The sequence below is a fragment of the Bidens hawaiensis genome, unplaced genomic scaffold (assembly GCF_021521415.1).
Source record: "Bidens hawaiensis isolate Kalapana, Puna unplaced genomic scaffold, B.hawaiensis_p1.1 tig00008580_1, whole genome shotgun sequence".
Classification (NCBI taxonomy): Eukaryota; Viridiplantae; Streptophyta; class Magnoliopsida; order Asterales; family Asteraceae; genus Bidens; species Bidens hawaiensis.
The window spans coordinates 751,917-757,132 of NW_027491619.1; the positions used below are offsets into that span (position 1 = coordinate 751,917).

General features: G+C 38.4%; 1 pseudogene across 1 annotated transcript; it reads right to left on the minus strand.

The window, feature by feature from the left end:
* Window positions 1-1,647: 1,647 nt before the first annotated feature.
* LOC143529603 (COBRA-like protein 7) lies at window positions 1,648-4,555 on the minus strand (annotated as a pseudogene). Its single transcript, XR_013134690.1, has 2 exons — window positions 4,024-4,555; window positions 1,648-3,184 (listed from the first exon to the last, which is right to left on the minus strand). The product of XR_013134690.1 is annotated as a COBRA-like protein 7 (transcript).
* Window positions 4,556-5,216: the final 661 nt, after the last annotated feature.

Sequence of the window (5,216 nt, forward strand, 5' to 3'; positions counted from 1 at the left end):
AGTTAGAAGAATATAAATTAAGTTTAACCAAGCTAAATGCTAATAAATTTAAGCTTTTATAAATAATAAAGATTCGAATTACATTCCCAAGCCGGGTAAACAAATACGAATTCAAATTTCAAATACGAAAAATCCGGGATGTTACAGCGTGTCTAGTTGAAATCATAACAAAATTGAGTTTTATTGAAGATAAAAAAGCGAACATTAACAAATATTGAGTTAGGGTTGCTCGGTCTTGACCTATAAGGGTTAGGTTAGTCTCAGGTTGAACCAAGACTGAATGTGATGCCTTTATATTAAAATATTTCATATTTCGTCTTTCTTGGACTTGATCGAACCAAAATTCAGCCGAAAATGAACTAAGAACCGAAATGCATATGCTTAACAAGCCTGATCTAGTATTATATTAAAATCGTTAAATATTAGACATCTGGATTACTTGAACGTTGGTTATTGCCATCTCTAGGGGTGTTCAAATTCGGATATTCGAAAATTTTGTCTGGGTATCCAAATAGATATATGTGAATTCTTGCCCCCGATTCTAATAAACATTCATCATATAAGCCATTGATTTATCAAACTAGTATTTTCAACAACAAATCATGTTTCTTTTTCTGAAAACAATCCAATTTTATTGACTCAACCGTTCACTTTTTATTGTCTTTTTAATTTAAACTTTTCGGTTTATATATTCTTTTACTTAAACTAATCATTTTATGTTATATATGATATTTATCAACCATCATGTGGCTTGTGCAAAGTTCAAGTTGAATATTAGTTTTGTGAGTGATGTTTCACTATTTGCTTTGATTTATGTTAAGTTACTAATATGATTGAAAAAGTTTTAAAAATAATATAAGGAAAGAAGTATGATGAGTTGGTTAAAATTGAAATTAAAAAAGTACAATGAAACGTGATAAAAGATGCAATGAATTGAAATTTGAAACCACATTAATTTAGTAAATATAATACTTTAAGTCACATCTATTTGCCTAAACCAACCCTATTTAAATTATATATGAGCAACACAATTTGTTTAAATAAGATTGTCAATCACTGCCTGGTTAAAAAGAACATATTATTTATTTGCCTGTTTGACTAGAGGTGTATGTGAGTCGAGCTGAGTTAAAGCACGACTAGGCTCCAGCTAAGATTGTTTTGATATACGAGAACTCGAGCTTGACTCGTGAGATGTTTTTTCAATCTCAACTTCAGCTTGGCTCGACTCGTTTATTATTGTTTTTTTATATTTAGATAAACCTTAAACGAGCCAAAACTCGACTGTGCAATGTGAAATTAATACATAGAAGTCCAAGATAAGATAAAACTTGAAAGCACACAAGGCTTGACAAGCCAAAACGAGATTCTCATACAAGACTCGATAACTAAACTAGCTTTATTTAACACTCGGGCTCGTAAACACCCCAATACCAACCACTAAGTATTTTCTTGATTTTAATAACAATAAGTTGCTAAATTTATGTTAACTACTTGCATTTTAGGTTGTGTTACAAAACCACCTCAACACCTTCTAATTTTTTTGTGTTCAAACTGAGTATTTGATTATTATGTTCTTGTTCTATATTCTATCAAAAACATAATGAATGTCTGCAACTAACTAACTGGTTTAAACACTAAATTCTGTAAAACTCCACCATATTCAATATTACAACATTCCTATACAAATAGTTCAAAAATCAACACTAAATCAGTTCAAAAAATTAACAAATCTACAAAAAAATCAATCCCATACCAACTCATGCTAGATCAACATCACGACGATGATGAACGCGACCACACCCGAAACCACCGCCCGAGACACCACCCTGAACGAACCGCTAGTCGGAAGAACCCTCGGAAGCGCACACTCTTCACCGTTAAAGAAAACCTTTGTCGGAAACCCATCACCACCCGCAACATTGATGCCAGGTGTCAGCTTCTTAGTGAACGAGATCACCGACTGTTGTTTCCCAGGCACTCTCGGGTCCTTTTTCGGGTTGTTCCCGTCAACTTCCCCAACCAAATAGTTTAACCCGGGCAGACCCTGCATGAATATTGTGTCGTTGACCCCATTGAACTCGAGTGCACTTGCGTTAAATGAATACGCCTTCTCAAACCCAGGGGCAGATTTGTCCATTTCCATTGCCACAAACCAATCTGCAAATGACGTCTCGTCCCAGTTGAAGAGCGTGATTCTAGCGGTCCACCCGCCTCGGTAATCGGTTAACAAATGCCAGTTTAAACTAACCCCACAGTTGTCCCCCACACGGTAACGGATTCGGGACGGTTCGGCGTTGAATGCTAGCCCACGCGGTCGAGAGTGCGGTCCGGTTCTCGAACGGGACAAGCAAAGCTTGAGCCGGAAGAAACATCGCTGGTGCAGTCGTACTACACGTTCGAGAACCTGTTCCACTCGGGCAGCCACAAGCGCAAGTGGGGCACGGGATAATCGACTCGTTAAAATAAGCAGAAAACGACACACAACACCGCGGGCTCGAGCCTTTTGCTTGAGTAATATTACAAACCACTTGCCAGCTGGAAACCGCGGTTGAGCCAGGCAAACCACTCGGGTCGGGGAACACGCTTGGGCTGACCCGAACAGGCGGGCCACATTTGTAATCCGGGTTCAATCGCCCACTGATTTTGAAATTCTGAGGCGGAACAAGTTCAGAGCGGTTCAAATCCGGGGGCATTTTATAGACTTCTAACTGAAACGCCGACTTCGACTTGCTTGGGTCCATAGTCGGGGGCAAAATCGTCCCGTTTCGGCAACAAAACGGGATCATTCCCCATTTGGTATTGTTAGTCATTTCTAGCGGTAAATCGATTATCGTTGGCCGTCTTTCGCAGTTCAAAACATTCGAGAAATCCAGTTTTTGGTAAAACGCGCCTTGCGGGCCGAATATGCATTGGGTTGAGTCGCGGGTGTACGGGTGGGCCCCTTTAATGTCGTTTATAAACTCGTCTCGCATCCAGTCCCAGGTTAGGTTCCAGTTATCGAGCCGGCCCATTGGGCTATGGTTCTCGACGGTCACTTGGGCCCAATAACTTGACTCGTATGTTCGGATCACGTCGTACATAATTGTGAGATCACCGGTTTGTCGGCGAAGAAACTCGTCCGCTACGGTATCATTGGTTACTGCATTTGGATCTTTGGTACAACATACGTTCATAATGCGTGTTCCTGAAAGATGATCAAAAAACCGAGTGAAATTCAAAGTCTGGAATGAATTGGTCACACAAATGTAAATAACAAAAATGTTTAAAAACCCGTTGATTAAATCATACATACATTATGAAGTTAATCATTTTAAAATAATAACAACCCTTAAATGAAAATAGTCAAATAATTGAGATTATTACATCATTAATCATAAGTCATTTTCAAATACCACTCAATAAGATCAAACGTGCAAGTTTAGACTTTCAAGCATTTCAAGTATAGATCAGATGAACAATAATCCCTCTTATGTTCACCAAATTATAAAACAATTTTTTAAAATCAAACTCACTGGTCACAAACATATCAAGAATTCAAAGAATCTAAAACATTTACGGGTGCAAACGAGCCAAGCCGCTCGCGAGTTACTCGAGCTTGGATCTATAAAAAGCTCAAAACAAGCCAAGACTTGTATGGGAAGCTCGTTTAGGCACGTCAAGCCTTGGGTATTTTTAACTTTTACATATATTTAAGGTACTACACGAGCTCGAGCCAAATTTAGGCTCATTTAGATTTTTCTCAAAATATATTAAATTGATTAAAAAAACATATAAATGATAAAGGAGCCGAACCAAGCTTGAAAAAACAAATCACCAGCCGAGCATAAGCTTTATAAAATGAAATACCCTAATACTTTGGTCACATAATTTTCAACAATCCTAGGATAAACTGGTCACATAATTATCAACTAAGTTCCGATCAATAAAACCCACAATTATCCAATCAAATAATAATAATAAAAACATTTTATAAAACTAATGGAAATTTATTTAAATCAACTTATTATTATTATTATATTATACCTTGCATAGTGGGTCTAGGGCAAACAAACCCATCATTCTCCAGCGAGATATTCCTGGGCATGGGCACATCCGGAGCCCCGACTCCGAACTGGGTGCCCACCAAATCGACCCGAACCGACATCTGATTCACATCACCGGCGGTCTCAATCGCCGTCTTAAGATCCGCGTTCGGAAACCCGGCAAACACCGTCCCGTTTCCGACCGGACCCGGAATGGAAACCGACCCGTCAGCCACAACAGCATTAGAAGCAGAAACCAGGTACTCGTCGTGTTGGAATCCGACGAATACCCTCCAAGATTTAAGCTCTTCTGCTGCGTTGTTGAGGATTCGGAGAGTGGATTCGAAGCGGTAAGGTTGGTTGGTGGGTTGGTCCGGTGGGAGTTTGGATCCGGAGGTGTAGGTGTAGGATAGGAAGATGCCGTTGCAGGCATCGGAAGCTGGTGGTGGTGATGGTGGTGGCTGGGAGGTGGTGATGGTGGTGGTGAGAAGGAGAAGGAGGAGGAGGAGAAGAGAGAGAGTGGAAAGCATGTTTTGAATTCTTTGGGTTTTAGAGAGAGAGTGGAAGGTTTATTATATAGGATTTGAAATGGGTTAAAGGTTGACACACAGCTTATTACAAGCTGTATTTGAATTCTTATGACTTGTGTATGTTTAGGGTTTTAATATTATTATTTATATTTTTTATATTTATACTTTTTGCTTTGTTTTCATAAGAAACTTCACAATTACGGTTTTAATCATCAATCTCATGCACCCTCGTGTGACTCGATTGGAAAAAAATCTTATTTGAAATTAGTTTGTTAGCACACCAGCCAAACACGAGTCAAGGTAAACTCATTTGTTTCCTTATGGCTAGTGCTTAGCTGGTGTACTGACAAACTGATTTCAAGTGAGATTTTTTTCAATCGAGTCATGAGGCATAACGGGCGCACAAGATTGACGATTGAAATTGTAATTATGGTTATTATTTAAGAAAATCAAAATCTATATTTCATTAGAAGTCGATACGTGACATCAAATATTTTGTATGAGAGAGGCGGGAATTATGTGATGGATACAAAAAATAGAAGATACAATGCTAAAAACTTATTAAAAATGATCATTTGGCTTGAGTTTTCTATGAAGCAAGTTACAACTTGACATTTTAGTTTGTTGAGATTAATAAATTGAACCAAGCTGGCTCATTAAACTT